Genomic DNA, 23,246 nt, shown 5'->3' on the forward strand with positions numbered 1-23,246 from the left:
ACATCCCCAGGGCTGGGCAGTTTCCCCAGGCTCCTGGAGGGATGCTGTGCTGCAGGACACAGGGAGCACAGGGATGTTTTGGATGCCCTCAGAGCAGTAAAGCTGCTGTCTGCACTGCAGGACCAGCCTTTCATCACCTGCAGTTGTTTAATTAGCTGTAGCCTTGCTGCAAACCTGTTGAAAGGATGTTTTTTATAGCATCCTCAGGGAGTCTGCCGACTGAAACACACCCTGGGCAGTCTCCAAGAGGCACCTTCAAATCCCTTCCACTGCAGCTATCCCTGACAGCAGCTGCCTTTGGAGGGACATGAACACCCAGGGAGGCCATCGGTGTAAAGGCACCGTGTTTCCAGCAGGGACTGCTTTTCTGGGAGTCTGGAGTCGTTTCTGGGATTCCCCCACTGCTTGTTCTGGGATTCATGGCCCAGGACTGATCTGTTTAGAGTTTCTCCAGTTTATGGGAGCCTGTATCTGTCAGACACACAGTCAGCTCTCACTTTACATCTATCCCAAGCTTGTCTATTCAAGAATTAATCAAATCCTCATGTCCCAGGCACTTTCAGGCCTTTCTAATTCCATGCATAATTTCCCTCTTTGCTCGAACACATCACAGCTCTCAGTTGGTGCTGTCACTGTTCAGTGCCACTGCTGCAGATGGAAAACACTCTTTGTGCTCTGTGAAATGCAGGAGCATCTCCTTTTGTTTTGTTTTCTCCTTTATCACTTCTGCTGCTTCCCATTCTTGCTTTCCTCACACCCACTGGCAACAAACACACCTCAGTCATCAGTCTGCTGCTCACTCCAGGCCTGCTCTAGAGAACAGGACAGAGATTTGGGAGAAGGAATACTTAGACAACAGAACTCTGACATAAACCAGAACAGCTGCAGGGAAAGGTAAATAGAAAACAGGCCCAGTGACCAAATTCAACTTTTGTCTAAGGCTGTGCATCCAATGTGGGTCCTTGTAAAACTGTTCTAAAGCTACCAGTGATTTATACACCTGGTTGGTACAGAAATTTAATGAAACCCTTCTTGGGAGGTCATTTCACCTGAATGGATCTTAAACACCTTCTAGGGATGGTTTGCTCTGCTGGATGTAACATTTGTAAATATGAGGCACACGTAGAAACCGCTTAAAGGAGAACATTGTTTTTAAGGAATAATTTATTCCACTGTCTACTGGTGCCTCTCACCAAGGCAGTTATACCAAATACTCAACAGTTCTCCAAAGCAAGGTACCACAAACCCCCAGCACCTTTGAAAAGCCACATCTGTGTTTAAACACAGCAGAGTCAGATGCTACCAAGTCCCCAAGGGGGATGGCACTTGTCACCTGGTAAATCCTACATTAAACATCATCCTTAGCATGGAACTTTCTCAAAGCTCACATAAGGGTTTTAAAGCACTGGTCTAACCAAATTGCAGCATGCCTTCTAAAATTCAATTCTTCTCTGGTCAAGGGCCAAGAGAAATAATTGCTTATCAAATTTACTGTAGTGATTATCAGTGTTTGCCTGAACCAAGACCACAATCTAGTCGTAATGGAAATGGCAGGATCTTCAGAGCAAGAATAAACATGGAAATTACTCTAAACATATGAAGCTGTCTCCTCTGCAGCTCTTGGAATTACTCCATTCCAGGTTGTTTCCTTCTTCTATTATAGGAACTAGGAAAAACAAGCTACTGAGTTGTAATCCTTGGCCTGTGTAAGAAACAGCAAAACAGAGAACCAGTGTCCCACGTGGCCAAAACAAAATGAGAATTTTGGCAGGAGAACAGCAATGTCTGTCCATTAACTCTCTGTGTCACCGAGCAGCCAAGCAGGGAGAACTATGGAAGTAACAGCAATTCCTCCTGCTAATGTGATTTATTGGCTGGGTCTGCATTAGCAAGAAATGCAGTGCTGGAAGTGGGGCTGTGAGCAGCTGGTGCTGAGGACTCAACACCTCCTGGCTGCATTTGTTAAGCAGCAGTGGTGTGATCTTGTGACTCCAACTCGACAGTGAACGAGCTCTTTCCTCACAAAGTGCAAAGGAAACAAGATTCTTCTTGATAATAAAAATACCAGCCAAACTAAACAAGCAGCCTTCCAAAAATAAACTAAGAGTGCCTGTGTTTTCTTCCCAAAGGATGGATGAAGATCATTATTTGTCTTACTAAATTGAAAGATTCAAAAGCCCCTAATCACACATGCAAATTCGTAACACTTGCTGGTATCAATATTCACCAACTTTCATCAAGACACTGACTCCCAAATTTTTGGTAAAGTAGAAGTTCCCTTGTGTTGCATTTTTCCTTATATTAGAGCTTATCTGAAATGTCCTTATATTGCATTTTTCCATTATAAATACCTGTGTCCAGAGTGGCAGGTACCTTCCCAGGGCCTTCCAGCAACACATTTTAGCATTCATGAAATTGCTATGCATAAATTAACAATGGCAAGTTCAAAATTCCTAGAATGATGCTGAGGTCGTGACAGGAAAAGCAAATGTAAGGCACAGATGGATGAGTTTCTTTCAGCTTTTCTTCTAATGTTCACAGGGCACTGAATTTAGTGGAGAAAGGACCCTGCATTTAACAAGAGTGGTACTGGTTTTATTAACTGGAGTCAGTCTTCTTGCAGTTCAGGCTTTGTGTTCATTTCTTAGTTTATAAAACATTCTTTCCATGCAATCTAGAGAACTGCTGCTAAAAACAGTTTAGAAAAGACATTATCCCCATTTATTGAAAGGGTTAGATTTGAAAGAACAGGAGAGGTATCTTGTAAAGGTCATTTTAAGCTCAAGTTGTTTTCAAGGAGAAGATTTTTGGGTTGGTGAGGTTGTACAGCTTCCAACAACTGCAACAGCCACAGAATAAACCTCAGCAATATGTCTGCAGCTGGGTAAAATCTCCAGGAATATTAGGCAGTAGGCTGGACACGTAGGATGTTTAATGACTGCAGTGGTTACACCTCAAATGGAAACACACAGAGGAAGAAACATATTCAAAGCAAGGACAAAGAATGCCAGGAGCTAAAATAAAATGTACATGGTAACTGCTGAGAAATGGCTTTTTAATGGATATGTTTTAGAAGTCTATTGGTAAAAGTTCTCCACAGGTGCCTTTAAGTGCTGGCAGTGCTGGGTGTCACCTGTGGTTGATGTGTCAGGTGTTGTCCTGCTCCTCCTGGGCCAGCCTGTGGTCACACAGGAGAGGATGCAGCAGCTCCTGAGCTGCTCAAGATTTTCCTACTCAACATCTTCCCATGGCTCTGTCGAGGAACCCCGGGGGCTGGGGCCAGCAGGGTGGAGGTGGAGCACCTCAGTGTGCCCTGAGATTCCAAACCCTCTCTGCACCATGTCCCACAAACAGACACTGCTGTTTGTTTATTGGGAATCACAGGATGTTTTGGAAAATTTACATTTGAATTTGCAAAGTCCTACCGTGCACACTTTGTCTGAACATGTAAGATTACTCCAGTTCTATGTAAGAGACTTAATTTATAATACAGTGGTGAAAAAAATATGTGAAGAATCTACAATTTTGAGAAGTGTTCACATGATTCCACTTCTGTTCTTCTGGTCAGGACTCATGCAAAAGTACAAAATGTAACAACAGCCATTTCCTAAGCCAAAGCATGACAGGAGGCTCTCTGTTTGTAGAGGCAAATTTTGTTCATTTTACTGGCCACAAGTTTTAAATTCAAATTTTTGTAAACCAGCAATCCCAGAGAGCTCCTTGGTCTCCAGCTCTTGATTTTCATTCAGGACATGTTTTCAAGACAGAAACCTCCAATGAGTGTTTTTCTAACATTTGCCTTTCATCAGCAGGAATATTTGACTTTCTTTTCTTACTTTCTTCTCCTATTTTTTTAGTTCTTAATTTATTATTTTTTACACAAAAGGAATAACCAGCTCTGTGACAAAACTATCATTTTATAACCACCACAGACTATGAACTGAATTTCTGCTTCAGTCCAAGAGGTTCTTATTAAACAAGGAAATAATAGTCTTGTTCATTTCAACCATATCCTGGGCCTGTTTTTATGTCTCACTAAGCCCAAACAGCTTGGAAGGAAAACCAGCATGGAATATTTTTACCCTGTCTGACCTAAATTTATGTATGGTTTAGTTCTTCCAAGAGAGAGAGAAGTGGAATAACTACTCCCTCTTCTCAGTTTCTTTTCAGCACTCATATTTTAACTGTGTTCTCAGCTGCCTGCATGAGTCATGGAGAGCTGGAAACAAGAACCCCCCACAACATTGTAATAACTGCTTCCTCAGGAGGAGCCTCTTTGTGTTTTGGGGGATGCCACTAAAAAGCCACAAAAATCTCCTGAAAGCTTCTTTGTACCAGAAACCTCCATGGGAACCAATAAAGGAAGTGACAATATCTTAGCTGCAAATAGAGATCATTTATGAGTGTAATAATAACAAAGATACCTGAGGATTTCCATACAACTCTCTTGAAATTCATGTAATTGTTCTCCAGCATTTGCAGATTTCAGACTGCTGTTGACTTTGTGGATTGTTTTGTGTAATGACAATATTGAATTTCACTGGTCTAGGCATAATTTGGATTTGATCCTGTGATGTTCCAAGAAACTCTGAAATCCACAGGCTTTTATAAGAACTGGGAGGGAGTTCAGTGCTTGCCACACTGCTCCACATTGTTCCAAGATAATAAGTTCATCCAATGTCCCTTCCTGTACAGTGTAAGTTATATCCAAACTAAATCTGTTTGAGGCTGCCTAAGAAATATTTAGAAACAATGGGGGAAAACCATCCTTCATTCTCAAATGCCAAAACTAATTGAGAAGAAGCCAGACCCCTCTTCCTCTGGTTCATGTCTGGAGTGAGCAGGGCACAGCAAACCAGGTCAAGGATCTTGTGCAGTGAGAGGAAAAAGAAAAAAAGGTCAATTTAATCATAAACCAAATTCACTGGGGGGTCAAAAGGATTCAAAGAGCAAACACACAAGAGTAAAAAGATGTTGTGAAACATTAACAGAGGCTCTTGGTATCAAATGTGCCCATCAGCTGTGCAGCATTTATAGGCCTGTGTGATTGTTCCTCTGCGTGCCCTGGCTCAGTCCTGTTGGCTGGAGCACAGAGATTCAGCCCTAAATTCCTGCCCAGGAGGTCAGACAAGGAGCTGGTCACACTGAAGGCACATCTCCCTACCAGAGACTCTTCCCTTTCTCACTGGGCTACCCTTCCCCTTCTCTACAGCCATTCTGCTCTCACAGCCTGGTTTTGCTGTCATTTCACCTCTGCACAGCTCTGACCGCTCATCCTGCAGCCTCCCCTCCCTGCTCAGTGCAGTTTGCTGAGCCTCTGCTCAGGAACAGCCTGACTTTAATCAAGACTATGCAGGAACAGCCTTTCTTCTCTGAGAAAGCTTTTAGACATTACAAGTATTCAGAGTTCGTTTACAACCTTGGGTAATGAAGCAGAGCTAAAAATACCATATGTTCCTTTGACATTGCCCATTCATTGCCATAAATGACTGGAATTTCAGTGACTGCAGAACAAAACATGTTTTATGGTTTTGCTTTTAAGTGAAGCTGTGTATAAAGCTCTTTGCCACTTGGAATATCCCAGTGTTTTACATAAGAGGATAACAAAGTTTATTTGGAAAAGGCAGCAAAGCCTGCAGCTTGTTTTCCTCTCATTTTCTTTAATGAATGAGGAGAGAACTTAGAATGTGTGATCACAGCAGTGGAACTGGCTGAATTTTCTCAGTTATGAGAAAATACAGGGAGGAATTTATTGAGTCTGCCCCCCAGAACATCACCTCTGATTGGCAATTCAGTGCACTGGATAAGCAGAAATCTTTTCAATCGGCTCCCAGCCTCCTCTGCAATCTGTGTAAATCTATTTCAACAACAGAATGAGATTATCAAAGCATGACAGAGAACTGACACATAGGGCCAGATTGTTTGAAGATGTTTATTTTAAGTCATTTCACATAATCTTATTCACTATATTTGTTTTTTGAACTCAGAGAAGGAGAATTTTTTTTTTTCCTAGTAATTAAAACTCTGAAGGCGGACACCCTTGCTTGCACAATAAAAGAACTTATAATATTTTAGAAAGTATTAAAAAAAAAACCCTTATAAAAACCCTCAACTAATTTCTTCCTTTCAAGTGCTGAAATGATCTAATGCTATTAATAGATGATTTTTTTCTCTGTGGAAAATTTATTCTTCTATTTAAAGCTACTGGGGAAAAGCTTGAAAGAACAAAAAATTATGATTCTGCCATCTGGCTATCAGTATAGCCTTTGGATGATGAGTTCAGATAGTGGTTTCAGAATGCACACATTTATTTGGACAGAAGGCAGGATGATAGACAAGGCATCATTTGCATCCCATGGCTACTACACCCCTGCTAGAATCCCACCCATCTTGTCCCTCAGTGCTGGGGGAAGCAAACTGGGGGATCCCAGACTGACAGCCCTGAAAACCATGGATTTTCCTTCCTGCCCAAAACCAGGCAGAGCTAATGCAGCAGCAGAACCTCCCCAGGTGCTGCTCAGCCAAGCCTGAGCCTAACCCAGATGCCCCAAGATGAGCAGAGCAGGTGTTGCTGTGTCCCCATGATCTCCCTGCAGAGGGATGAAATTGATACCAGAGCTGGGATGACATTTCATGTGGGCAAAGGATGAGAATTCCTGTCACAATAAATCAGCAAACAGAACACCTCCCCAGGAGTTTAAAGGGATATTTTATACTCAGTAGCTCATATCCTGCTTCCAGGCACCTGATCCATTAGGCTTTACTTCCTTGACATGTGCTAGGACTTGGTAATTTTCTTCACATGCTGACTCTGCACCCAGGTGCCATTCTAGGGATTCACTCCAGAGTTATGAGTTACGTGTCTTGTGCACTCCTGGTGGGATCATGCAGAGATCACATTCACAAAAACACAGGGCTGTGTTGCCCAAAACATGTGATTCACAATAAACACAGTGAAACCCGAATAGAAGGCTTAAAGCTGAAAATCAAATACTTCTCTGGATGTTGTTCTTGCTTTAACAAGGAAATGGAGGCAAAGGATTTGTAAAGTGAGCACTGTGCTAGAGATCTCTGAGTAACCCAAACCCAGTTCTATCTCTGCAGCATTTAAATGGAGAGCTAAGCAGCATTCCCCATTTGCAGGCTGCTGGATGGGAGGAATTATGTATTTCCATGATGTATGCATGGCATGGGATTAGATACAGCAGCTCAGACCCCCTAACACAACTCTTCTTCCACAAGAGTATGTATCTTCTTTCCTTAGAAGATACAGACATGTCAAGCAGGTCTTGGTTTACAGACTCTTGGGATAGTATCCAATAAATAGAGTTTTAGGGCATTCAGTAACAGATCAAAATGACCACAATTCCATTGGTACAAAGTGCAAATCCAATAGAAATTCATTCTGCCCTCTCAGATTGTTTAAAATACATTGATTAGTCCACAGTGTTCCAGCAGGCCTTTTGCTGGATCAGGTATCATTTCTCTGCACCACTTGCACTTTGTGCCGTATCAAGAATTGTCTGTCATCCCCCAGTTGGCATCAGTCTGGCATAAAGCACAGAGCTGGCAGAAAGTGTAACCCAGCTCTGGCTGATTTGACAGAAATATGGTCATTTGCCCATGCCTGCTCTGCAGGAAACCTGTCCTGCTGCTAAAAGCCCTCGTGCACAGAGCTGGTGTCAACATCAGCCTCTCGTAGGATTGCAGAGCCTGGCTGTGCCAGAAGGTGATGGGAAACTCAGGGAGCATCCCTGCCTGTGCCCCAGCCCTGAGCTTGGGGTGGCAAAAAAGAGACAGCCCATGGTGGCTCCAGCCCCTGAGTACTTCACTGTGCTCAGTGACCTCAACTCTCACCAGCAGCTTCTGCCACAAGAGCAGCGAGGAGAGGATTTTCACAGGGCATGAGCCTGTGCTGTGCAGCTGCAGCCAGCAAGGGGGATGCAGAGCATCTCTCTTTCCAGAGCAGAACAGATGCCCTTCCCTCATGTTTGCTCTTCTTGGCTTATGCATCACAAGTTCAGCAGCTGTTTTCTAGTCTGTATCTATATAATATATCTATACTGTATAGGGGTGTGCACGCAGCATTACACGTTATGTTACGTAACTACATGTTGGAAATCTAAAAAAAGCCATCAAGGAGTCTGCTGATAATATGGACTTGATTACAAAATAGCTGCTTCTCGTGGAGGTCAGAGTGAGAGAGGGTTTGGGAGCTTGATTTTAGAGTGGCCCAGTCAGCACCAGAGATCCTGTAAACCCAACCCAGCTCCCCAGTGCTCAGCCTGCCTCGCTCGGCCAGGCTGCTCCTAACCCCTCCTCAATAATGCATCTCATTCATCTGAGTAGCATGCATGATGACTTTCAAATAAAACAAGATAAGGCACGAGTTAGAAGTTAGATTTTGGCATCTATTACAGAGCTGTCTTACACATTCATATTCACAATGCTCCAGTGCCTAAATGCACAGTGAAAGGGCTGTAAACAAGAGTTAACTGCAGCTCCATAAAGGGTTCTTCGGGTCTCCTCATCCCTCTTGGCTTTTCATCCCTCTGATTCTTTTGTTTCCTCTTTTTTTTTTTTTTTTTTTTCTGTTTCTCCACCCCTGGCCCCCAGAGCTGGCAGAAGGGCAAGGGGAGAAGGGCAGTGCTACTTTGTATTCAGGCAACAATAAAAGTGAAAGGCTTTGACATCTCCAAGCCAAAACTGGCAAAGCCAGCTGAAAAAACCCAAACGTTCGTGTTCCAAATTGCCAACTTTTCTTATTTGTTGAAAGCATTCCAGGATGGCTTCAGGCTATGCTGAGCTAGCCTAAAGGCAGGTTTAACTTATGTTTTGACCATTTAAGAAGGAAAACAACTCTCTTCTTCCATGATGCTCTTTGGCACTCAGTAAATAAATTTTATCATGGCAACTGCAAAGTCACTTGAGGTTTGAAGACACAAATTTTAAATTAAAGTGGTCCTTGACATCTTGTTCTACAAATTAACCTGGGCACTCTACAGTCATTAAGAATAAAAAGCCCACATGAAGTAGGTTAGTATCATGCGTTAGTGTCATGTTTTCCAGTTGTTACTTCAACTTAACAGCTGAGTCTTACATAATCCTGTTTTGTAATTATATCCCCAAGTGCTTTACAGAGGAAGAAAGCTAAAATGTGTAGTGGGAACCGAGTCAGGTTGATCCAGTGCTGGAAAGAGAAACTTCATCTCTGAATGTTGCTCCAGAACTCTGCCTGTTAGCTTCTTGAGCTAAACCCTAGAGCCCAGCAGTTTCTGAATGGTCACAGACTGGGGAAGCTCCCCAGAGCTGTCCTGTGATATGATACCTTATCTTGCTCTGAACATTCAGAGTTTGTGAGGTCTGAGGGTGCACAAATGAATAATGTAACTGTTTTGGGTTTTTTTTACCAAACCTGAGTGCTGTGCAGAATGACTGCACTGACTGCCACAGAAAAATATTCTCAATGATTGCAGCATGCAGCTGTACACGAAGGATGTGCATATTTAGACCTAAATTGAGATGTAGCTGCCACAGCTGGAGGTATGAATCACATAATGGCTGTGGGTTGGGGCTGTTCTGATGTGGATCCACTCAGCTGCACAAGCAGAGGCAGGGATGGCCAGTCCACACCTTCCTGCAGGCTCAGCTCATCATCCCCTCCTGGACACGGTGCCCTGGCATTCTGTGCAAACAGAGGAACACTTCACAGGGCTCACAACCTCCACAGCCAGACCTCGCTGCACCAGCACAACTCTTGCCATCATTCTTCCCAAAATAGATTACTCTTGGTGGAAAATGAGAGCAGGGGCTAATGAGGGTTGAGGCAAAGATGGGATGGCACCAGCAGTTACTCCTTACAAACACAGCAAAGTAACCATTTCTAGCAGGACATTTAATAAAACCAAGCTCTAGCAGGATGCACAGCTACAGGGGAATTGAGTTTGAAGTCAAATCTGATGCTGATTGGCTTTCTTCCATGAGATGCATGACACCTGGTCTCCTTATCTCTCCTTATCAGTTTAATCACATTTTTAATGAGCAGAAATATGAAAAGTAAACAGTTCTTTTCTCTTCTACAACACCAATTTTCTTTCTTTGCTGCTTACTTTGAATAAACAGAGTTCAGTATTTTTAAACCCCTGTTCAATATTTCATTCCAAGGATTTCACAAGCATCTTTGAAATGCTATTTTGAATCTTCAGCAATGTTTAATGCAAATTTCCTGGGATTTTCCCCCCTCTCAAACTGGGCTCTGTCTTTCAGAGTGGAGGAAGAGCTGTTTCATGGTTTGCTTATGAATCCAGCTCCATTCCCACCTGAGAGAGAAGGGAGATCTCTGTAGACCAGGATACAGATGAACTGTGGGCAATTTTCTGTAGTAGCCCTCTATCTTTAGATGGTCCAAAAAAATCTAAAAGTCATTCAGGGAGGTTGGTCTTTCTATTATGAATTCTGAATAAGGAATCATTAACTACTCTCAAAGAAAGGAGCCCAGTAGGATAAGCATCAGACAGTGTTTCAGCAGTTATGGAATGAAGATATATTTGTGTCTTGATCCACGTGCAAATAGCAGTAACTGGCATTGATAATGGTATTTGGGAAGCTGCTGTGCAATTTTATGCTCAGAAGAAAATAATCTGATGTGTCACTTGGCATAAATTGCCTCCTCTGGATTTGCAGATCACCACAGTTCTCTCCCATTTTAATTGGGTTTCACTGTGCTAATTTCTCTGAATTTATCACCTTTCAGATGATTGTTAAATCCTATATTGAAAAGGAATTATCACCTATCTTTCATCTTCCAGATAAGGGAAAAAAAACCAAGAAAAACTGGGAAAAGATCTCATTATCTGGAGTAAAGGGAGAGGTGAGAGGATCCTGCTGCTTTTCTCTAATTTGGGCAGTGTTTTTAGCTGACTCCCAGCAGCAGTGCAGGTGGAACACACCAGGGAAAGTCTCCATAGGGCACTGTGCTTGTGCCATAAAATAGGCACTGAAAACAAGGGAGAAGATTTTTGATTTGCAGGCACAGGGAGAGAAACAGTCCTTTGGCTTTATTACCATTGCCAGGGGTGTGGAGTACCTCCATTGAAAATTGCATCTATCCCCCTCCCTTTTTTTTATTTTAACAGTGGGCTGGGGGCAAGAGAAAGGGATGGATCCCCTTGGCCGTCTGGTTTTTGAACCAGCAGAGTGCATGTGGATCAAATTTTCAAGGCTTATTCCCCAAAAGTAAAAATAAGAAATTTACATTGTGAAATGTTGATACTTGGATGTGTTTGTGCATCTTCCCAAGTGCTGCTGAGGAAGTGGTGCCTGGTGATCACGTCTGGATAATCCCGCAAGAGACTGAGATCTAATTTTGGCAAAAAATATAATTCTGCAAAAATAACATTAGGGTCTGATAGCTCAGCTTTCTGTGAGTGACAGAGCTTATTTCTTCTTGAAAAGCATTAATAGATTTTGCAGATAGACAATAGAAATAAATTAAATTTTCTGGCCCACGTGGTTATTCAGCAGAGCTTGGTAAAGTGAGTCATAAGGGCTCAATAGCCCATGGTTTAATTTAAGTTACATGACTTCTAAGAAAATCTTGAGATTTTTGGGGGAGGGAGATGAACTTTTTATAGAAAGAATTAAAGAACGAGGAAAAACCAGGGAATAAATCTGAAGGAATTTGGTGCACAAAGTTAGCACAAGCAGCCTCAATGGAAGACAGATTAGAGAGACCCATCCTCCATGTGTAATAATCCTGACCTTTGCTCAGTTTTAAAGGAATACTTGGTAGCCAAATTATATAAAACAGATTAACCAGAAGCAGAAGGTTGAGAGAGGGCTGGCTGAATTAAATATTGCAGTGAGTGTCAGATCAGTCACGTGTGGCATTCTCCTCTTCAACCCCTGCACAAGGACCAGGAATTTGCTGGACAATTAACAAATCATGGGATATTCAAATAAATCAGTGCTTTCATCAGCTTCTACCATTTCATCACATTACTTCTTAAATTGATTTTATATTTTAGCCTATATATTCCCCGAAATATATTTCTGTGCATATGTGGAGCATGAAAAATTAATCCATTAACAGGTATTCTTTAACTAGGTCTTGAGAGTGCTGTGAGCCTGAATTATGCTGCATTTTCCAGTATCTTTTTAATTTTGCATGTTCTGGATAAAAAACAGTTTCCTTCAAAAATGGTTGCTCTCTTCTGTGTAATGACAGGAGGGGAAGAGGATATTGAAAAGTTCCTCATCAGCATGAATAAATTAAAATCCCCACTGCAGAGAAGGCAAGAGGAATGAAGGTCCATTAAATGTTTTAAGAGGAAGCTGGAGGCAGAGATGACCAAAATGAAGCTCCCCAGTCTAAATATATTAGCAACTCTCTCCACACTTGGATTTTTAAATGTCACATAATCTATTAAAACTGAAACATCTTTGAAGGTAGCACAGTCAGAGGAGGGATTGTGCTACCACATATTTAAATAATGGAGTATCACATTTGCAGTTTTTAAACCTGTATTTGCAGGTTAAAATTCAGCTTTCTGCTAACAGGGCCTGTCTTGTATTTCTGCCTCTCCCCAGGCTCCTCCTCTCTTTGTCATCCCTTTCTCTGCTGCCTGATGATGCCTCCTTTTGCAGGATTTCAAAGATTTGCAAAAATTTCACAGCAGTAATCCTGTCATCCAGCCAGGGAGATCTATGTAGACTATTTATAAACTGATACATTTCCACTGGCTGCACAATAGCAAATTCATGATTAATTAGATATTATTCTAGAGAGTTTCTCGTGCAGCCACTGTTGTCAGCTCAGGATTCAACCCCAAGTTTTATGGTATTCATGCTTCAGTGTGGTTATTTTTCAGGCAGATATTGATAAATTTGACTATATTTACATTTCTTGTGTCACTTTTCATAAAGAATGTCTTTTGCATGAGTCAAGATACCCCAAACCTGGAAGATCTATTGAATTTTTCCTTTGTTCAGCCCTACCAGTGACTTGCCTGGTTGCCTTGAGCAACCTTTCCCTTCCCTCTGGGTTTCATTTGTCCTCTTTGAGTAAAAGGGATACAAGGAATTTAATTTACTTTGAAAGGTATGATTACCACTTGCAATGTCCTCTGGAGTCTTGGGGTAATGGATGGATGTGTGTTTAATAGAGAGGACATTCCTGGCAGTGGCTTTGGCAGGAGGATCCTTCCCTGTGACAGGAGCACCATTTCAGTGCTCAGGAGGGAGAAGGAGAATTATGCCCAGAGTTTCTGAGGTGATCCTGCTCCATCCATCCTGGCAAACTTTAATTTTTGAAGACCAACCTTCTCCCTGCAGCATCTCCTTAATTTTCCACTGCCATTTATTGTGTTTTATGACAGTTTTATCTTGAGTTATGGGCATAGTTTTCACCTGGTTTCAAACACAGTATGTTTTTGTCAACTTAAAGTCATCTTGGAGGCATCTTGCTCTCTGGGCTGTTTATTTTAGTGTTTTCTTTTTTTCCTGATCACCCCATTTTTATATGGGCCCTTTCCTAGAAATTAAGCACCTGGATGCACTGGGCCTTTTATCCCCCCCAAAATAAAACTGTATTTTGGCTCTTACTCCTTCAACCCTTTTGAACTGAGCCCTGAGCACCACTCGAGATGAAATTCAGAATTCATTCCTTTAGGTCCTAAAACTGCTGTTGGGTAGAGCAGTTGTTTACTGTGTCCAAAATTATTCATCCCTCTTGTCTTGAAGAGAAAAAGATCCAGGCTGTAAGAGGGGAACCTTCTCCCCTATCTGCAATTACAGCTTTTCCTTATAATCTTTTTTTTCACTGAAAATTGAACATTCCAAAGTCCCATTTAAGTCTCTTTTATTCACTTGACATATATTTTTTTTCACTGAGATAGTTTTGCAAATATTAACAACCTCTGTAAACAAGACCAAACCACACAGGGGAAACTCCTCCTTAACCTGATCCCTGAAGAGCCATTTGGAACAAATGGCTTTGCATAATCCAGCTTTTTCTAATTAGCATCTCTGGCAAAAAGCCACTGGGGTATATTTGATATCCTTTTATCTTAAGATTAAATTTACATTTGCTGCTAGGTAGCTCTGACATCTTCATTCTTGTTTTAGATCTCTGTCATAACATGATTATTGTGTGATCACTGCTCACAGCAAACCAGCCCCTGTTTGGAAATGGCTCACCCACAGAGATGGGCTCTACAGTCCTGCCAAAGAAGAATTTTTTGGGATTCTTTGCAACTTAGAATTCAAAAGCTGCTGCTGTAAAAGCTGCAGGGCAGGTTTAGAGTAATTCTGGAGCCATATACCAATTCCAAAAAATAAGATGGAAAAACAACCAAGAAAATAATTGATAAACAAGAATGTATTTTTGAAGAGATTGCAATTTAAATATTCTAAAGGAGGTTAGCCCAGCTCTACAAGACAGAGCATGGCACAGATTTTTATGAATTCTCCAAAATTTTGAAGAACTGAATAAAGAACAGATCCTTTCCTTAATCCAGTTTTCTAACCACAAAATCTTTTCCTACCACAGACAACTAAGCACTTTGGAATATAATTTTTCAAGGGCAGATCCACTATCAGTGCTATAAATCCTTCCAGCTCTTATGAAATCAGTTGATCTATTGCTGGTTATATCAACTGAGGATCTGCCACAGGACTCTCCAGTAAAAAATAAGTTAAACAGTATAAATCAAAGGAAAGTGCTTTCATAAGCACTAGAAATATTAACAAAAATTCTTGTGCCATGAAAAAATCCATAACTTTTTTTAAAAGTTATGTTTAAATAGAATTTTTTTTCCAATGCTTGGAAACAATGAGAAAGTTCTCTGGTCACAGTAGGAAATGTGTAAATCAGATCAGTCATTCATCTAATTTATTTTAGGAAGTTTCACTATTGACTAAGGTTCCCTACAGCTGCTTTAGTGAGAGCCTTTATTGTAAAGGATGGAAAATATCCTACCATGCAAAGTTACCTCTCCTAGACATCCTTTTCTGAGATTAGAAACAGAAAAATCAAACTGCAATGCAAAGGTAAAGTGTCTGCTACAAATCAAACAGGAATCTAATTCTGTTCACCACACAGGCCTTTGGGATTTTCATAACTCCTGTGCTTAATCAGATTTCATTTGATAGCCATTCATTAAGGAAACATTCCCATTTCCCCAGGTAAGCAGATTTCTTCCTCCCAACAGCTTTGTGCTCCACTCTCTCTTTACCACACGAGTCTGTTGAGTGTTCAGGTCAAAACCACAGAGCAGGAAAACACTAATGCAGAACTGGAAATCCTTTACTTGATCTCATTTGAGGTCTGTTCACCTCAAACACCACCAGCACAGTGAGAAAAGTGCTCCAGTCTCACAAGTCTGAAGTTGCACTGGACACTTTTTACTAAGACCATAAAATAAATACCATAATGCTACCCCATGAGGTCTGCTATAAATCAGCTCCTTTTCAACCCATTAAAAACTGCATAAATCACATTCTGTTAGCTCAGGGCTGCTTTATAAGTGCAAAGTAGTGCCAGATTTCCAGCAGAAACAAGGGCTTGATGGTGGACAAGATTTGAGCTCCATAAATTAATCAAGTATAATTTAGCCACTCATAATATCAATAATCATTGAGCACTCATAGCATGCTCTTATGTCCAACATTTAACGCTTACAGCATAGCCATTATAGATTATTATGCTATGAAGGCTACCACTACTAGAAATCACACATTACAGATTCCATCTATTGACTGATACTGAAAATCCAATGGCAAAAAACCCCATACTGTTCATTTCAATGGAGATTAAAATATTCTTTCAAGGCTCACTTTAAAATGAAACACTGAAAATCTCCTTAACCCTTTAATGTGCATTATTTAACTTCTTTTTTAAAGAAGTAACCTGGGTTATTTCAATGCTACATTTCACAGCATTGCCTCAGAAACCACTGAGTAGGCAAAACTGAGGACAAGGAGCTGAGTGCAGGATGATGGACTGCAAGTGGGAAGGGAAACAAACAACTTAAGGCAGAACAACATCTTGATTGGCTTGGCCTTCAAAGCACATTCTAAAACTCTGTCCCAGACTTAGAATTAAGAGAAGAAAAATCATGCCTTGGAATGGTAAAGTGAAGGATTAGAAATACAAAAGAGTGGAAGAAAATTTCAAAAGAGACAAAATTCAGCTGGAGAGATCTGAAGGGAATGAAACAAGTTGAATTCACAGCTCACTCTCCTCCAGAGGCTCAAATGGAATCCAAGATTTCAGACACTTTCTCTCTTGGGAAATAGCTGATGGGTGCTGGTGAAGGTTCCACCTTTGGCTCAGTTTGTCACCTGTAACTCCCTGCAGCAGCTCTGCTGACAAAACCCTGGTGCTGAACGCTGTGGCAGAAGGTCTGGGGCTGTTTAAATTGATATTCTGAAATCTTTCCTAGAGCTCTCACTTGCCTGCTGTTAGCTACATAGTCTTATGAAATATTCTACAGTCATTCCCTGAGAAATTGTAGGATGGCTTGGCTGCAAAAGTTGTGGATGGGTCAGGGAACTGTGGAAAAAGGAAGATGGAGAAGGCCCTGGAGATCTGGGTTCTTTCTCCTGCCACTGCCAGGGGGGAAAGAGTAAATCATTTAAACAAGGTGCTCATCTTCACAGCACAGCTGACATGTAAATCTTCAGGCTGTTGAGAATCCACAATAGAATTTAGTAGGACATTATTCTCAAAGAGCTGCCTTATCTAATGGGTCTGGAAACTCACAGGTACATGTCTCAAGTGAGGCAGTCAAAAATCAGCATCTTCAAATCTCTCTCTGCTGCTCTGCACACCCCTCACTCTGTGAGGTGGACACTCCAGCCCCACACTGCTCAGAGCTCTTGTGCAGCAGGTACTGTAGTGACAGGCACTACATAAAAGCTTCTGAATATATTAATAACTTCTGCCCTCACTGGGGAAAATGTTTGTGATGTGCACTTTAGGCTGCATCACAATGCATAAGCACAAGAAACCAAGTGAAGATTGTAGAGGCAACCATAATTCTGGCACTTCCTAAGTTTTTAGTGTCTGCTTTTAAAATCTTCTTAATGTGCTTTTAACATAGCAGCTTTCTGGTATATAACATGTGATTATCTGAAACTACATTTATATTTTCACAGTATCTGGAGAACATTTTGTTTTGTGCTTTAGAAGGATCCCGAAAATAATCGTTATTTAACAAAATCATCCCTGCCTTTCTTTTCCCTTTGCTTTTATGTGGAAGCCACAGAACAGCTTTTCACATACCAGATGAATAATGTGTAGGAAGAGTGAGAGAGGAAGGGAATTGATGACTTCTTTTTAAGTATGTGAATTTAATTTCACCAGGCACTTTAATCATAATGCAGATCCAAATTTACAGGGAAAAAAAAATCTCCTGAATGCTTCTATATGTTGGTTTATATACAAGACTGAAAAAGTTCATGTTCTAGAAAAGAATGCATTTCTTTCCTGATTTTTTTCAACTGTTGTTTGAAAATTAATATACATCAATATCTAAAGTACCAGGCAGTATAAAAACATTCTGCATCTTCAAACTACAGCAAAATGCAACCAGAGGCTAGCTGGACAACTGTTAGATTGCCTGATCAGATTTAGAGGTTTCACAGACAGAAATTTTCTTGCACTGTTGGATTTTTTTTAGCAAAACTCTTTTTCTTATCAGTGCCAAGAAGAAAGAAACGAGCTATCCAACACATCCTAAACTCAAAAGTACTGTGGCACCTGCAGTGAGAAAAATTCCTTGTTTCCTGCCCCCATTCCCTCCAGCTTCTCTGCAACATGACTGCAGACATAAATCCCTCTCCCTATTGGAAAAGTGTATCTATTGATCCTGAAATCAGCACGTGTAACAGTTATGCAATTGATCTGCCAGCACCATCCCCAGCTCCCAGATTGGGAGGAAAACATTCCTGGGTATGGAACAGAGGATTTTCAGAACCCAAAGTATGAACAAATAATCCTGCTTGCTTAGGTAAAAGAGACCCAATTAAATTTTTTCCTCTATTCCTAATGATCACAGAAATAACACATTCTTGCATATTTTATCACAAGCAAAAGATCCAAGAAATCCTAATTCCTTCATGTTAAAAGCCCACAGCATTCCCTCAACACAGAACCCCAGAAATACATTTAAAACATCCGAAGCTTCAATGCCCACTCACCTCAGCTAAAACTCCCAGCAAACAGATCAGTTAAGGAAAATAAGGCATCTATAGCAGGAAGGAAATATTTATCCATCTTTCTATTCATTTCTTTTATCCCTTGCTACTCACCTCCAAGAGCTGCTGTTGCTCGGAGCACACAGAAGGCAGCAGCTCAATCCGAGGAAGAAAAAGGTTATTTCCTTCCACCCTCTGTTCCTGCTCTCCCTTGAAACTCCTTCACTTTCTCTTTCAAGTTGCACAGAAACACGAGGATGGACCCTTTGGGCTCTCTCCAGGTCTGTGTATATTATGTAAAACAGATGAATGCATTTCCTGCTTTAACCACCAAAAGCATGTCTGCACTGACAGGCACCGGGATCATTAGTGGTGACTGTGCAACAGTGCAAGCCCACGGAATGCTCACAACTGGGCTCGCCCCTCTAAATGCAGAACCAGAGGAAAATCTGCAAATCAACTTCTCTTTGCTGCAAAAGTTTCTCTTTTTCTCTCCCGCAGCAGAAAATCTCTGTTTAACCAGTACATTTCACTGGAAATGCTGGAGCAGAGCTCTAGACTTGGTGTAACACCAGAAACAAACACTCTGGGGATGTTCTGGCCATTAAAATGCCTCCAACCCCAGTGTAACTTTCGGTCAGCTACCACATCAAACCTGTGATTCCTTTCCCCCAAGACAATTTTGTCTTGTAGCACTGTCAGCAAACTGCTCCAGCACTGCTTGAAAAGATTCCAGCCCAAATTACAGTTGTGAAAGCCTGTTCTGGCCTCTTCCCTTACTATTTTTTTTCTAAAATATTTACATTTCATATTATTCCCCACCCAGTCTTAGTGATGGTTCCCAGAATGCAGGAAAACAGTCCTTCCTTCCTGCAATCCTAAATGCCTTCATTAGGGAGACTTAATGCTGAAGTGTTTGGGAAGGCAGATGCTCTGGATGTAAAAGAAACAGGAGAGGACTCAGTGAACAGCTGCATTGCTCTCAGCTTCCAGAGAGCCATATTTCAGAATGCTTTTCTACATTGTTTTGTCAGTGGGAACATATTATTACCATCTATATTTAAAAATACTGGCTTTCCTGCACGAAGGCAACAGCAGACTTAAAACCACAATGACTGTTCTGTGCAAGTATTCTGTGTCAGTGATGCAGAAAATGAGATCCAAGTGAAAAACAAAATGGTTTAGAAGGTCTTTGCTTGCAAGGTGTCTGTACAAAACTGGCCAAAAACCACTGGTACAGGAGTTCTTGTACACTTTAATCAATAGTCACAGCTCTTTGTTGAAATTTCACTGACTGCTCAGTAATGCCTTGTTTTTACTAATGGGCACTATTTGATTACATCTGTAGTACATTGAAATGCTGGAAATGAAACCCATGTTCCAAAGTCAATTTTTTTTCTTTTCTTAAAGAAAATATTTTTCAAGTAAACTGAGCTCTGTCTGTTTCTGTAGATATTAAATCATGCAATTCCTGAAAGAGTCTGGCAAACAATTCCACTTTGGAGCCCTGAGCATAGACTAGAGAACTTCCAAAACCCAGGGAGAAAATCTAAACACATTTTCAATGAAATCTCTTAAATTTAAAGTAAATCACAATCTTCTTTTTTTTTTCCCCAGGAAATAGATATTAACAGTTTTTTCTCTTATTGAGTCTTCTTATGCATCATCTACAACCACCCACGTTTATTTTCCAGAATAGTTTAGGCAGTGACTAAAGGATCCACTGCAGCTCAGGTAAATTGCTTCTTCTGAAAAACAGTGCACTAATCATGTGGATAATATAAAATTGATTTGGTTTGATTCAATGAACATATGTAAAACAGAGTTTTCAGTCATAAATAGGACTTCAGTGGACAGCCCATTGTTTATTCCATAAGGGATACTTTAAGGAATAAGTTTAATGAAGTCCTGTTTCAACAACTTATTATCATTGGGAGTCTTTTAATTAACTTGAGTGGCAGTTAATTTTAAAAAAATACAATGTCCATCTCTCACCATTCTGTGCACAAAATCATTCCCTTCTGCTCACTGAAGTTATGGAAAATGCTATGACAAACAAAGACCTAACTTCAAATGTAAATTAAAATATTAGGCAAATTCTCTATTAAAAATTAAGGACTCTTAAAGCAAAGTCCCCAAACATGTGCTTAAATTCAAAAACTTAGTCTTTACAAGGTTAATAGGATTCATTTGTCATGGAGATGCCTTATGCCAAACAGGCTTCTTTTGAGTTTTAAACCCATGTTTGCTAAGCTTCTAAATACTTGAAATTTAGGCACACAAGTTTGAAAATCTGGGAAAAGCTTCTTAAATGCAAGTGAAAAATAAACAAATCCATCCTGGTGCAGAAGTTGCTATGAATCATCAGGCCTAGAGAAGGTACCCAGAGCAGGAGCTGTGTCACAGCCACAGCAGCAGCCAAGGCAAGAGGAAACTTTGGAAGAGGAAAACAAATGAATAAACATCTTGAGGAAGCTGATGCTTTGTGTTCTTGCTGATGGGCAAAATTCCCCAAATGCCTAGAGTGGCTTAACTTCAGATTTTTCAATGCCATAAAGAAAATTTTGCCTCCTTAACAGGACTCAGACTTAATCTTCTCTTTTTGCACTCAGAACTCTCATCTTTACACTTCCAGATATGAAGCACCTCTGGGTACTTCCACTGCAGGAATAAATCATCTCTACAGTGAATTCAGGCCCTTTTAAAGTATCTCTTTTAGAATCTCAGCTTCATTCATCCACTTTGTATTCTCCATGGAATGGAATTCTCCATTTCTTTGGGGGAACTAAGTTTGAGTCAAGATTTTCTTAGCAAACATGCTTCAAACACATGAATTTCATAAAGCATCCCAAATGTCTCATGTGAAATTCTGTGAATGTGGCAACAGCTTTGGATAATAGTTTACATTTCAGCTGCAATGTATTTCTGTGTTAGAAGACATTCATTTATTTATGAGATTCATAGATCTTTGGATTACAGCTAAAATATAAGAAATTCTTTGCTGGTAATAAATTGTGACTCCTTTCACTGAAGCTGGCCAACATTCCATCTTCCAATGCTTTACTGTGCAACTTCTTTAAAAGTCTTCCAGTAAAAAGAGATTAAATTGTCAAAGTTACCAGGTAATGGCTTGGGCAGTTGACAGAGCACAAACCTGGCAGACAGAGCATTTGTGGCTATTGAAAATCTTGTTTCCTCACTGAGGAAGGGTCACTGGGTGCAAATGGGGTAGGTCACCTCTTGAAAATCCAAGGTGGATTTTCTATTTCTTTTGATTCCTGTTTTCCAATTTAAAAAATGATAATGAGAAAAATCTGTCTGTGTATCAGAATGCTGAGTGCTAATTTTAGAACTCTTCAAATAGAATCAGAAGACTCTCTGAGACACTCACAAGGAAGAAAAATTGGCACTTGAGGAATCCTTCTTAACAGGTTTTAAATTAGGTGAAATTAGCCTACAACATTCAGTATTTCTCAAATACTCATAAATTTTGTTTGGATACAGTTTTGAGACTTTTTTTCTATTAGACTTAATGAATACCTATAGAAGAGGCACACTCATAAAAATTGGAAACAGCTACTCTTTAAAGCAAAAACTGTAAGATTAGATTTAGAAATACTGTAGAATGAGGCATTTGTTCTCTTGTTGTCATGAACCCAAAGAAATTTCTCTTATTTTAAAGTCTTTTTCACTTGAATACACTTAACATGTTTGGAGTACTTTGTTACTCCTGAAGTAATTAACATTTGCAACATTTGCTGATTTGAAATTAATGTTACATTCAGTAGAAAATGAGTGACCAGAAATTCCAATATATTCCTGGAAGTATCTTTATAATGTCCTAACAATTATACTTAAAAGCTAGAAAATTCACAAACTAATATCACTGTGTGTCTTGCTCCATCTTAATTGGGATATTTGGGGTTTTAAATGTGGCAATAAGTTCCTTTCATTTTCTCAAGAAGGCCTTTTTTCAATTTTTATTTTCATCATCTGTCACAGAAATTTGTTGTATGTGTAAGCAATTTAACGGTTCACTGAAAGGTTGTTATGCAACTGAGTTGTATAAAACCCTGTCCAAGCCCAGAAATTACTGTAAGGGGGAAACACTGACATGGTGAAGGGCTGAGCATTTAAATTTGTTTTCTGTTGGTATTTCTGTCTTTAGTCAGTGGGTTTGTAGAGCTCCTGTGAGGGCAAGAGGGAAGAGATTACCTCATGTTGGGATGGCAGGGGTAAAAATCTGCTGCCCAGGCAAGAGTCTGGAGCCAAGGGGAGTCAGTGGTGCCATATCTGCTTTGCAGAGCTCTCAGGTGATTGTTCCAACCCAGAGCTTTCCAAACAGAAGCCACTCAGTGCAATGCTGAGCTGTGATTAAAATCATTAAGGCTGCATTTATCAGTGCAGGTGATGAATGATTGAATGCATCATTCCAAATGCACCAGGGTCAGGACTTGAGGGCTTTCTATCAATACATGTTTGTTCTCCTGCAAATGAATGAAGTGGATGGGAAATATTATCAGCTGGTGAAGATGGCACCAAGGCAGTTTCTGAGCCCCTGTGACAGCAGGTACAGCTATTTCCAGAGTCAGGATCAGGGTGTAATTAATGCAAATTACAGATCCTGCCAGGACTCCTCAGGTCACTCAATCAGGTCTATTGCTGTTGACCATGGTGTGATTAGCCACAGAGCAAAGCACTGCCCTGGGAGTGAGGGATGGATAATGGGACCCTGAACTGATCACACCTAAGTACTACTCCAAAAGCAGTGAAAGACCCAGCACTGGGGTTTTTATTTCACCAACACTGACTTCTACAGGAATAAAAGGTCTTCTTAAGGTATATGACAGAACAAAGAAATATCATCAGGCTGTGCCCTTGTTTCTGCAGTAACAAGATAGAACTTCACCATTCAGTTTATTTCCCAACCACAGCATCCTCTGAGAAACTAGGAACTCTTCCTTGCAAAGAACCTTTGGATTGGACTGGATGATCTTCTGTGATCCCTGCCAGCCTGAATCACTCTGTGATCCTGTGATCTGCTTATG

General features: G+C 40.6%; 1 protein-coding gene across 3 annotated transcripts in view; it reads right to left on the reverse strand.

Moving 5' to 3' along the window:
- The window catches only part of PHACTR3 (phosphatase and actin regulator 3), a 100,317-nt gene that overhangs the window by 54,952 nt on the left and 22,119 nt on the right, over positions 1-23,246 (reverse strand). The window contains exon 1 of one of the 3 annotated variants that reach the window (XM_018917383.3): positions 18,313-18,676. The exons of the other annotated variants lie outside the window; for them this stretch is intronic. The gene's annotated coding sequence lies outside the window, so the exon portion shown is untranslated. Of the gene's footprint in view, positions 1-18,312; positions 18,677-23,246 lie in introns of those variants that run through there. 3 annotated transcript variants of the gene reach the window in all.

The sequence above is a fragment of the Serinus canaria genome, chromosome 20 (genome assembly GCF_022539315.1).
Source record: "Serinus canaria isolate serCan28SL12 chromosome 20, serCan2020, whole genome shotgun sequence".
NCBI lineage: Eukaryota > Metazoa > Chordata > Aves > Passeriformes > Fringillidae > Serinus > Serinus canaria.